Source organism: Nannospalax galili, unplaced genomic scaffold (assembly GCF_000622305.1).
Source record: "Nannospalax galili isolate Female #2095 unplaced genomic scaffold, S.galili_v1.0 scaffold1258, whole genome shotgun sequence".
Taxonomy (NCBI): domain Eukaryota; kingdom Metazoa; phylum Chordata; class Mammalia; order Rodentia; family Spalacidae; genus Nannospalax; species Nannospalax galili.
In genome coordinates, this window is record NW_008341370.1 from 444,720 (window position 1) to 457,674 (window position 12,955).

General features: G+C 44.7%; 1 protein-coding gene across 1 annotated transcript in view; it reads left to right on the forward strand.

Annotated features, from left to right (window-relative positions):
- The first annotated feature begins 5,224 nt into the window (after positions 1–5,224).
- The window catches only part of Cep85 (centrosomal protein 85), a 36,776-nt gene continuing 29,045 nt past the window's right edge, over positions 5,225–12,955 (forward strand). The window contains exon 1 of the mRNA XM_008836811.3: positions 5,225–5,359. The gene's annotated coding sequence lies outside the window, so the exon portion shown is untranslated. The remainder of the gene's footprint in view (positions 5,360–12,955) is intronic.

Sequence of the window (12,955 nt, forward strand, 5' to 3'; positions counted from 1 at the left end):
AAAAAAAATCAGACACCGAGCTGAGCATAGTGGCACATCCCTGGAATCCCAGGATTTGAGAGGTGTAGTTAAACTTGGGGAGATAAGGAGTTCAAGGTCATCCTCAGCTATGTAATGAGTTTGTGAGTTTGAGCGTCACAAAACCCCGTCTCAAAAACAAAAACAGTGTTGGGGGTGCTGGAGAAATGGCTTACTGGTTAAGAGTACTGTCTGCTCTTGTAGAGGACCTGGGGGTTTGATTCCCAGCACCCACTGGTGATATCAACTATTCATAACTCCAGTTCCAGGAGATCCGACGCCCTCTTCTGGCCTCTGTGGGCATTGCATACATGTGATATACTTAACATATGTGCAGGCAAACACTCATAAACTACAAATAGATAAAATTAAAAAAGAAAACAGGCTAGAGAGATGGTTCAGTGGTTAAAAGTACTGGCTGTTCTTTCAGAGGATCTGAGCTCAATTCCCAACACCCACATGGCAGCTTATAAACATTAGTAACTCCAATTCCAGGGGATAGGACTCCTTCTTCTGGCCTCTATGGGCATTGCACAACATGGATGCACTCACAGACATCCAAGGAAAACAGTCATCCACATAAAATAAAGATAAACCAATCAATCAATCAATCAATCAATCAATCAAACAAACAAACAAAAACAAAAAACAAACTTCCCCAGCACTAACAAACTCAAGAAGTACTGAAGATACAAATATATGTGTATATATGTATATATGCGTGTATATATGTATATAGGTATATATACACATATATATCTCCACTCCAGTCTAGCTTGATGAAGCAACAAGTTTACTGGGGAGACAGGGGGAGGGTTGCCTTGGAGTATGGACCACTCAAAGGCAGGTGCATCATCAAAAAACCATTCCTTGGCACAGAAGACAAAAAATCAGCATTTCCCGGTTTGCAGGCAGATCACTGACAGCTCCTCTTCCTTAGCACTGTTCACTGCTTACTGCTTTTATAACCTCAGGGAGGGGCCTGGGAGTCCAGCATCCTGAGCCTTGAAAACTTCCTTAGCTTCCTGGATCTTTGAAGCCTCTTTTTTCCCTCTAGGAGGGAATGTTTTAATTTGGAGCAAATAACTATACAATAGTAAAAAGCACAGTAAAAGTAAAAGTTAAATTTAGTCGTCTTTTTTCTAAATCTTTACATTTATATATTTGTATGTGTGTGTGTGTGTGTGTGTGTGTGTGTGTGTGTGTGTGTGTAAGTCTGTGTGAAGTCAGAAGACTGCTTGTTGGGAATATGTTTTCTCTCTCCACTTCGTGGGTTCTACAGATTAAACTTAGGTCTTTGGGCTTGGAAGCAAACATCTTTACTGGATGAGCCATCTCACCACCCCAGCAATCTTTTTTTTTTTATTCTCCTCAAATTTCATAGTTTTTTAAAAAAGATTTATCTATTTATTCATGCTTTTGTTTTGCTTTTTGAGACAGGGTCTCCCTGTAGCCCTCTTGGCCTGGAACTTGCTATGTAGACCAGGGTGGCTTTGAATTCACAGAGATCTGCCTGCCTCTGCCTTCTAAATTCTGGGATTAAAGGTGTGTGTTAGCACACCTATTTATTTATTTATTTATTTATTTATTTATTTATTTATTTATTTATTTTATGTGTATCAGTATGTACATAAGTGTGCCACATGCACACAATGCCCACAGAGACCAGAAGAGGGTGTTGGATCCCCCTGGAACTGGAGTTAAGGGTGGTTGTTAGCTGTCATATGGATGCTGGGAACTGAATCTGGGTCCTCTGGAAGAGCAGTAAATGCTCTTAACTGTTGAGCCATCTCTCCAGTCCCAAGTTTCATAGTCTTAGCCCTTAATTTGCAAGAACATTTTGCTATTTTTTTTCCCTCCATGACGGGACTCAAACCCAGGGCCTCCCTCGCACATGCTAGGCAGGCACTGTACAGTGCTGCACACCCCCCCCCCCCGCTCTTTTATTTAATATTTGAACAGCTCTTGAAAAGGACCCAAGTCAAATGATTAATCTAATCTATCCTTCTTGCTTTTACATTTTTATTTATTTTGAGTGTATGCACGCTTTCTCAAATGCCACAGTGTGTGGAGGTCAGAGGCCACCTTGTGGTAGTCAGGTCTCTCCTTCAGCCATGTGAGCTCAGGAGATCAAACTCATGTCATCAGGCTTGGCAGCCAGTTGCCTTTACTTCCTGAGCCATCTCATCAGCTCTGTAATATTTCTTTCATGGACATCAAAGTCGCAAATATTAAATCAGGAAACAACATTTCACTGGGAATTCATATCAACTTTATAGATCTGAAGCCAAATATGGGGCTCATATCTGTAGTCCCAGCCCTGCAGGCTGAGGCAGGAGGCTCAGGCTATATAGTGAATATTCCCAGGCCAGCCTGGGCTATAGTGAAAACCTGTCTCAAAAAACAAGATAGGGCCAGGTATGGTGGAGCATGCCTTTAAGCCCAGCATTTGGGAGGCAGAGGCAGGCAGATCTTTGAGAGATCAAGGCCAGTTTAGTCTACATAGTGAGTTCCAAGACACCTGGAGCTAAAGGGAGACCCTGTTTCAAAAACCCAAAACCAAATCAAACCAAACAGCAACAAAAAACAAAGATAGGGCCAGTAAGATGGGTGCTGGGAATGATCCCAGGTCCTCTGCAAAAGCAGCCAGTGCTCTTAACTGCTGAGCTATCATCTCTCCAGTGCTTAATCTTTTTACTATTAATCATGCTGGTTGATATAATTCCATTGATTATACAGCACTTATTAAAAATAACAACATAATCCTAGAACTTGGGAAGTAAAGACAGGGATAATCAGGACTTCAAGGATTGCCTAAACTACAAAGTGATTTTGAGACTAGCTTGGTAATTATGAGAACCCGTCTCAACAAACAAATAATAAAGTAACTGATGATTGCTGCTCTATCAAAAGGCATATTTAAAAAGTATGAATAGCTTTTGAAATGAGAGCCTTTAGCCAGTAGAAATATAGGACTTATCTACATATGAAAATTAGTATGTAATGGAGTTACTTTTAAATTACAGAGGGAAATTGAGCCAGGCATGTTTGGTCACAACTGTAATCTCTACGATCTCAGCACTTGGGAGATGGAGACAGACAGATTAGTCCAAAATCGACCTTGACTATATAGCAAGTTTGAGGCCAACCTAGGCTTTGTGAAATCCAGTTTCAAAAACAAAACAAGGGGCAGTTAAAAGTGATTGCTGCTCTATCAAAAGGGCAAGAGTTCAGATTCCAGTACCCACAACAGTGGCTTACAATTGCCTGTAACTCCAGTTCCAAATGTTCTCTTCTAGTCTCTGAGGGCACGCGCGCGCGCGCACACACACACACACACACACACACACACACACACAAAAAACGAACAAAAAACTATAAAGCCAAGCATGGTGGCTCACCCCTTTAATCCCAGCTCTTGGGAGACAGAGGCTGGCAGATCTTTGGTGAGATTGAGCCTAGCCTGACATACTGAGTTCCAGGCCATCTAGGGCTACAAGGAGACCCTGTCTCAAAAAACAAAAATGAACAACTCCCCCCCCCAATTATAGAGGAAAACTGTATATGTACCCATTTAGGAGGCCAAGTCAAAAGTATCAGGAGTTTGAGGTCAGCCTGTGCTAGCAAGATCCTGTTGAAGAAGAGGACTGTACAAATCTTTTTTACCACAGCTGGCCTGGAACATGCTATGTAGACCAGACTGGCCTCGATCTCACTGAGATCAGCCTGCTTCTGCCCAAGTGGGGTGTCACCACACCCAGCTTAAATGTACTTTTTTTTTTTTTTTTTTGGTCCTTTTGAGACAGGGTGTCCCTGTATCTGACCTGACCTGAAACTCACTATGTAGACCAGACTGGCCTTGAATTCATGGATATCCACCTGCCTCTGCCTCCTGAGTGCTGAGATTAAAGGCATGCACCACTACAACTGGCTATATTTTTTTTAAGACAGGGTCTCACTATGTAACCAATGCTAGCATCAAACTCTTAATCCTCTCGCCTCCACCCTCTGACTTGAGATCACCAGTATCACAGATGTACTTTTTGCTATTTTTAAGTTTAACTCTCAACACATCTAGTCTCTCTTGCCTTCTCAGAACCACTTCTTCCTCAATTCAGCCCTCATGTCCTTCTTCCCTTCTTCCTCACAAAAGAAACAGAAGCCACAGCAGGAAAACTCAGCTTTCTATTGGTTCAGGAATTTATTCTAGACATCCAGGTTTTTGTTTTGTTTGGCCCTTTTGATTCTTTTGAGGCTGGAACTTGCTATGTACACCAGGCTGGCCTGGATCTCACAGAGATCTGCCTGTCTCTGCCTTCGGAGTGCTGGGATTAAGGGCATGCTCCACCACCACGTCCAGCTTAGACATCTAAATTTAACTTTCATATGAACAAAGCCTCATTATCCTCATTTCAGAGAATTTCTCCTAAATTCATCTACCAGGTCATTCCCAGGCTCATTATCCATCAATTTTTTCTTCATTAACTAAATCTTTGTTGTTGTTAACAAGGTCTCACTATATAGCCTGAGCTGGCCTAAAACTCGCTTTGTAGACCAGGTTAGGCTCAAACAGAGATCTACTTGCCTCTGCCTCCTGAATGCTGGGATCATATAGGCACATGTCACCATGCCCTGCTTTTTAATTTTTTTAATATTTTATTTAGGTGTGTGTGTCCATGGAGGGCAGAGAAGGCTTCAGATCCCTTGGGGCTGGAGTTACAGGCAGTTGTGAGCTGTCAGACATGGGTGCTGGAATCGAACTTGAGACTTCTGCCAGAGCAGCAAGCCCTCTTTATTAAGTATTCAATCTAATCGTGACTCCTGAATAACCAGAAACCCTACAGACCACTCGCACAATCTGGCCCAGTTCCGGCGAGAAGGGGTGACAGGGAGCTGAACCTAGGGAGGGTGACGGCAGGTTGGGCTGGATAACCTCCTGCCCTGGCCTGTGGGTCACCCGCGCCTCGCTGAGCACAGCGCCACCTACAGGCAGGACTGGGCAAGGAGCGGAGGAGCGGGTCTAGCCGCTGGGTCATGCGCAGAACGATCCATCCGCCCAGCGCCCAGCGCAGCGTGCAGGGGCAGGACGCCGGCGCGGCACGACTCGCCATTGGCCCAAGGCAGGCAGAAGGGGGCGGGAGTTTCGCTCTTCTAGACTTACTATTGGTCAGAGTCGAGAAGAGGGGGCGGGGCCTGGCGGGGCGCGCTCGGAGGCGTGCGGCTTGGAGGGGGAGTAACGGCCGTTGGCGACCTGAGGGGCGGACTCGCAGCTCTCTGGTGGGTGCTTCGGTGGCTGCGTTCTGGGAGAGTGAGAGATTTCGCCGCCCTCTCTCAGGCCCGAGTAAGTCTTGCTTGGGGAGTGGGGAGGCTCTCGCTGGAGCGCCGGTCCTCGCCCCTCGTTCCGTAGTCACGGGAAAGCCGCGGACACTGGACACCTACCTTCGTCGGGGGAACCCCGGGAGAGCAGGGCGCATGCGCAGTGCTCGGCCTAGCTGTAATTCCGCCCGTATCCCCACACGCCCTCCCAGTTGCCGCCTCTCCGTCGCTGCCTCGCTTTTTCCTTAAGTCCACAGCAGTTGCCATACTGTGTGCCAGACTCCGTGGCCAGTGTTCGGGGAAACGTGGCCTCATAGCGGTCCGCGAGGAGGGAAGACGGTTGAGCAAGTCTTTAGTTATCACTTGAGGTTGGAAGGATGCGCGGAGCATCAAGGCAGAGGGAGCGAGAGAGGGAAGGGCCTCGACCTGTGCTCCCAGCCAGGACCGCTTTGGATGATGCTTGGAGACATACCTGATAGTCACAGCGAGGGTACTACTATGGCATCCGGCAAGAGGAGGCTAGAGGTGCTACTGAGCATCCTCTTTGTACCAGGAATCAGCCAATCTAAGTTTTGGGGGGTCCAGGAAACTCGTGTGGGCTTTGGATGAATTGCAAGTTTAGTGCATTGAGATTGGCCTAACAGAGTTGACTTCAGTAAAGCGAGGTCAGACCCTGCCTGTCTTGTTTTTTGTTGCAACACTGGGTTGCATTAAGGCTCCTCCTAGCCGCTTGATCCCTTAAGGTGGGCACCCAACCACTGTGCTGTCTCAATCTGTCCTCCCTCTTCCTTTCTGTGTCGGTCTTCTTGCCCTGTAGTCCAGGCTGGCCTGAAGCACCCTGTATAGCCCAGGCTGTCCTTGAATTTGAGAGACTTTTGGATTATAGGCATGCTGAATGTTGTATACCAGATCAGGACTTCTTAAACTTTTCCACCCTTTTTTTTTTTTTTTGGCCTGGGAAATTTATGAGATTTCAGATATATAGTTACATACAGTATGTATATAGATATATAAAATATGTATAAAAAATCAAACATTCTTCCAGGCCACCTGGGACTACAGGGAGACTCTGTCTCAAAAAGACCAAAAAAAAAAAAAAAAAAATCATTCACTGATAAGCCATAAAAGAATTTATTTTTTAACAAAACTTTTTTTTAAACTTTTTTTTTATGTGTATGCATGTATTGCTTGCATGTAGGTGAGTGCACCCTTGTGGTGGTGTGCCCTCAGAGATCAGAGAGGCTGTCAGATCCCCTGGAACTGGAGTTATGGACAGTTGTTAGCTGCCATGTGGGTGCTGGGATTCGAACCTGGGTCTTTTGCAAGAACAACCAGTGTTCTTAACTGCTGAGCCATCTCTCCAGCCCCTCCAAAGAATTTAAGAATAAATTTATTTTTTAAAAATTCTTTGGAGGGGCTGGAGAGAGTCCTCTTCTGGCTTTACATTACACACACCTGGTGCAGTTATGTACATGAATGTGCTTTTTTTTTAATATTATGTGTATAAGTGTATTGCCTGCATGTATGTAAGTGCACCCATGTCCTACAAAGCCTATGGAGGTCAGAAGAGGGTGTCAGATACCCTGGAACTGGAGTTGATGATTGTTAGCCACTTATGGGTGCTGGGAATTGAACCCTGGTCCTCTGTGAGAGCAGCCAGTGCTCTTAACCACTGAATCATCTTTTCAGCCCCCAAACTATTTTCTCTATCTAAAACATTGTTTCCATAAGAGCAGAAAACTTAAGAGTGCACAGTAAAAACACTGCAGTTGATTACCTACAGTGGCCTCAGACCTGAGCTGAAGTATTTGAAGTAGTGTTTGTTGGTACTGCATGGCTTACACAGTGTAAAGTATACATGTTCTGTGTTCAGACCCAAGGCTGCAGTGAGGCCAACAGGCAGGCACTGCCAGAAGCATCTTGAATTTGTTACAGGTTTAATTCCTTAACTAATTTTTGATTCTGTGTTCAGAAACCTTTTGTTCCTAAATTTTTAACAACCCTGTATATTATATGACCTGTTAACCCATAATTTAAGAAGCTTGCTGGCATGCCTTTAATCCCTTGGGAGGCAGAGGCCTATGGATCTCTGTGAGCTTGAAGTCAGCCTGGTCTACAGACTGAGTTCCAGGCCCGCTGACGCTACAGAGAGAACCTGTCACATAAAAAGACCAAAAAAGAAAAAAAAAGCTATGTGCTGGGTTGTTAGGTTTTCAAGATGATTCAGTGGATGAACTTGCTTGCTGTGAAGCCTGAAGACCTAAGTAGACACACACATACAAATAAAGCTTAAAAGGGGGAGCTAGAGAGATGGCTCAGTGGTTAAAAGCTCATATTACTCTAGCAGAGGATCCCAGTTCTGGTCTCAACACCTATGTTGGGTGGCTCATAACCACCTGTAACTCCAGTTCCTAGGGGATCTGTTGCCTATGGCCTCCTTGGGCACATGTACTCACAGGCACATACCCATGCACAGGCACACATGTGCATAATTAAAAATAAAATGGGGCTGAAGAGATGGCTTAGTGGTTAAGAGCACTGGTTGCTCTTGGAGGGGACCTGGGTTTAGTTCCCAACACCATGTGGCAGCCAACAACTGTTCATAACTCCAGTTCCAGGGGATCTAGTGCCTTCCTCTGGGGTGCATTTACATCTATGCAGGAAAAAGACACACATAAAATAAAAATAAATAGTAATCTTTATTTATTTATTTAGGTCTTTTTGAGACAGGGTCTCCTGTAGAGGAACAGCTGGGGGTCCTGGAACTCACTATGTAGACCAGGCTGGCCTTGAACTCAGAGATCCACCTGCCTCTGCCTCCCAAGTTCTGGGATTAAAGGCGTGCGCCACCACGCCCGGCAGTAATCTTTTTAAAAGAGAGAGATGAAGAAAGTTACTAAGGTACCCCAAGTTGGAGTTGCTGCCTCAGGCAGCCAGAGCTGCAGGCCTCAAAGCAGTTAGAGGTAGAGAGTGACATAATTCCTTCCCTTTTCCCTTGTTCATCACCCAGTCCCGAGTTCCCAGGTTGCTACCAAGAGCTCAATTTTGACTGTTAAAGAATTTCTCCCCCCCCCTTTACAGACAAGTATCCCAGTCACTACCCATCAGAGTAGCTTCTTTTTCAACAGACAGAGATGATTACAGAGTTACACCACTGGTCACACACAGAGATTCTCTGTGAATTGCCCAAGCCTAAGTGGACATCTAAGATGCAGCCTCTACACCTAAGACTCATGGAACATAGAACAAGGGATGAAGAGAACACTAATGCACCTTTCAGTTCTCCTCAGTGACGCTCCCTCATGCATAGAGGGCTAGGAACACAAAAGGACACAAATGGCCAAAACAGAGAATAAGAGTCGGCAGAGTGTGGGTCCTTGGACAGGACTTCTATATTGAGGTCTACCCACCCAGTGCTCTTGGGACCATTGTGGAAGTTGGAGGGGGGGTGTTGTAAGAGCCAGGGAGGAGGTGCATTACCATACAGAAATAGTCCTACACGTGCCTGGGACCCTTCTCATATGAACCTATAGCAGTGGTGTTAGCATGCAGAAGACCCAGGCAAACTTAAGCAGACAAAAACCCAATGCAGAACTGTGAAAATGAATAGCAAGCCCCAATCTTAGTCGAAGAATCGTTGGCAGCTGATTACTGCTGGGTGAGGAAGAGCTGACCTTCTTGAAGAAAGAGACTCTAGATAGGCTGACTAAACCCCAGTGGATGAACTTTGTACTGAGGGATATCTCGGGACACTAACTTTACATTATAGGCCTTAATACAAATGACAGAATGTGAGCCACACGTGGTGGTGCACACCTTTAGTCCCAGCACTTGGGAGGCAGAGGCAGGCAAGAGGATCTCCTTGAGTTCAAGGCCAGCCTGGTCTACATAGTGAGTTCTAGGCCAGCTGGGGCTATAGGGAGACCCTGTTTCAAAAAGACCAAAAAAAAAGGAAAAAAAAATGTACGAACTTCAGTGGTGGAGCTATGGGAGGGTGCCAAAGGGGAAGGGGGCATAAAGATGATTTTATGTATGAAATAAACAAAAATTCAATTAAAACATTTTTAAAAAGAATTTCTCCCCTTGAAAAATTACAATCTCAGTGTTAAATGTCATACCTAGTGACTGTTAAAAGAACCACATCAAGACATGAGAGGATTTAAAAGGATATACAGACAGCAGACACATTAAGAATTTTACACCATGGGGCTGGAGGGATGGCCTCAGTGGTTAAGAGCGCTGGCTGCTGAGGACCTGGATTCGAATCCCAGCACCCACATGATGGCTAACAACTATCTGTAACTCCAATTCCAGGGGATCCAACATCTTCTGACATCTGTGGGCACTGCATGAATTTCATACCATCACATATTCATGGCTTTGATTTAATCATTCATTAAAAAAATAGCCAAATCCTTGTCAAGAAGTTGTCTTCACAAAGAATGTCTTTCTTAGCACTTAGGAGACTGAGGCAGGAGGATTGCCACAAGTTCAGGGCCAGCCTAGACTACAAGATGAGACCCTCAAAAAGCTAAAATAAGTCGTGATATATACGCTAATATCTAGAGCATATAAAGTAGGTAAGACCAAAGGGGAAGGGAAACCTAAGGTCTAGCTGAGTTTGCTTGAGCACCCATGCATCACTACTCTCGCTTACCTAGCAGTTTCTTTCCAAAAAAAATTATTTGTTATGTGTGTACGAATGGGAGTGGGGGGCACATGCCACAACACATGTGGAGGTCTGAGGACAACCTGTAGGATGTGGGAGTCAGTCTCCTCCCATGTAGGTTCTAGGATCGAACTCAGGTCATCAGGTTTGGCAGCAGGCACCCTTTTGTGTGTTTTTTTGCACACAGAATGCTGTCTGAACTGATGCACTGGATTGCAGTTCTGCCTTTAAATCCTCTTCCTACTTGTGTACTCTTTGCCAATCTTTAGATTTTATTTATTACCTTTTTGTTTTTTTTCCGTTTTTTTTTTTTTTGTTTTTTTTGTTGTTTTTTTTTTTGAGACTCTCTCCCTGTAGCCTCAGCTGTCCTGGAACTCACTATGTAGACCAGGCTGGCCTTGAACTCACAGAGATCCACCTGCCTCTGCCAGTGCTGGGATTAAAGGCCTGCACCTTCACGCCCAGCTATTTATTACCATTTTTAAGTATTTTATTTTTATGTGTTTGAGAGTTTTACCTGCGTGTAAGTGTACCACATGCATGCAGTACCTGTGGAGGTCAGAAGAGGGTGTTGAATTCCTTGGAAGTGGAGTTACTGATGGTTGTTAGCTGCCATGTTCGTGGGTGCTGAGAATCAAACCCAGGTCCTCTGCAAGAGCAGCCAGTGTTCTTAACCTCTGAGCCATCTCTCCAGCCCCCTTTATTACTATTTCAGTTTTTTCCCATTTTTGTGTATGTGTGTATGTGGTGTGTACAAGCGTGTATTCATGTTTTGCATATGTGTGAGAGGTCGCACATGAATGTGGATCCATATTCATTTGGAGGCCCAAGGTTGATTTTGGCAATTAGCCTCTATCTAGTCTACCTTGAGGCAGGATCTCAGTTAAACGCAGAATTCACCAGTGTGATTAGTCTCACTAACCAGCTGACTTTAGGGATCCCGTTTCTCCTTCTTAGGCTGGAATTGCAGGTAGGTTTCCATGCCCACTCAGCATTCATGTGGGCTCTGGTCTTCACACACATACAGGCAGTACCTCTGTTGTACAGTGCCCGCAGAGGTCAGAACAGGGTGTCAGATTTCCCAGGAACTGGAGTTACAGACATTTGTTAGCAATCATGTTGGTACTGGGAATCGAACCCAGGTCTTCTGCAAGAGCAGCCAGTGTTCTTAACTGCTGAGCTATCTCTCCAGCCCCCAAATTTGTCTTTTATTTATGTGTATGTGCCCATTAGAGGCTAGAAGAGGGTGTCATAACCCCTAGAGCTAGAGTTACAGGCAGTTGTGAGCACCCAACATGGATGTTGGGAACCAGACTTTGGTCCTCTGCAAGAGCAGTAAATGCTCTTAACTGCTGACCCAGCTCTCCAGCCCCTGGTCTCTCAGGGTCTCACTATGGCGCCCAGGCTAGCCTTGAACTGGTGATCCTGTTTCAGCATCCAGAGTACTAGGATTATAGCCTACACCACTATATTCAGCCTAGATTATTTTTTTTTTCTAGTTGCTCATCTAATTCTGAGCTTATTGGGAAAAAAGTCAAGAAAATTTTATTTCTTTGGTTTACTCCTTTTGGAAATACTTTGAAAAACTTTGAAAAACTAAAATATAGGGGATGGAGAGATGGCTCAGCAGTTAAGAACACTGGCTTGTTCTTGCAGAAGACCCGGGTTCAAATCCCAGCACCAACATGGCAGCTAACAACTGTCTGTAACTTCAGTTCCAGGGTATGAGACAGCCTCTTCTGTCCTCTAGTATTGCACGACATAAGTGCACTTACCTACATGCAGGCAATATATGCATACACATAAAAATAATAAATAGGGGCTGGAGAGATGGCTCAGCAGTTAAGAGCTCTGCACCCACATGGTGCAGATTCCCAGCACCCACCTGGCAACTATGAAAAATAATTTAAAAAAAAAAATATATATATGTTTTGGTTTTTTGTTTTTTTTTTTTGTTTTTTTTTTTTTTTTTTTTTTTTTTTTGTGTTTTTTTTTTGGCTAATTTTTTACCAGAGTGTCTCCATCTAAACCCTTAAGTTCAGCATTACTCTCTGCATTTTTAAGCATGTGCAGCAAAAATTCAGCACTCTTTTGGGCCTCCGACCTTGTGTCCAGCCCCACTGTTTGGCCTGGGCACACCTACCAGCTCCACCATTGTAATGCCGGAATGGCACACACTGCTTATTTAAAGTGACTTCTTTCAGATACTTGGTGGCTTTTCAGATATGCACAGCCTTGATGGCCTGGGCAGTTTCACGTGTGTTCTTAAAGTGAACACAAAGGTTGGAACCTCTTGATTTGCATGATTTTGTAGGGTTTTCTGGGTCAAGAGAGTAACCAACCATTTTCATAGGTCACCTCAGGCAGCTTACAGGAAGAGGAAGCACGTGGGATCCTAGGAGAAATCATCAATAAATATATAGATATGCACAGCCTTGATGGCCTGGGCAGTTTCACGTGTGTTCTTAAAGTGAACACAAAGGTTGGAACCTCTTGATTTGCATGATTTTGTAGGGTTTTCTGGGTCAAGAGAGTAACCAACCATTTTCATAGGTCACCTCAGGCAGCTTACAGGAAGAGGAAGCACGTGGGATCCTAGGAGAAATCATCAATAAATATATTTTAAAAACCGAAAATATAAAGCAGGTCATGGCAGCCCAAGCCTATAATCCCATCACTCGGGAGGCAGAGGCAGGAGATCAGAAGTTCAAGGCAAGTCTGAACTACATAAGACTCATTCTCGAGGCTGTGTAGGCTAAGACAAGCTTACATAACAGGACTGTTCCAAAAGAATAAAAACAAAACAAGCTCCGGGGCGTGGTGGCCACGCCTTTAATCCCAGCCCTTGGGAGGCAGAGGCAGGCAGATCTTTGTGAGTTCAAGGCCAGCCTGGTCTACATAGTGAGTTCCAGGACAGCTGGGGCTACAGGGAGACACTGTCTCAAAAAGACA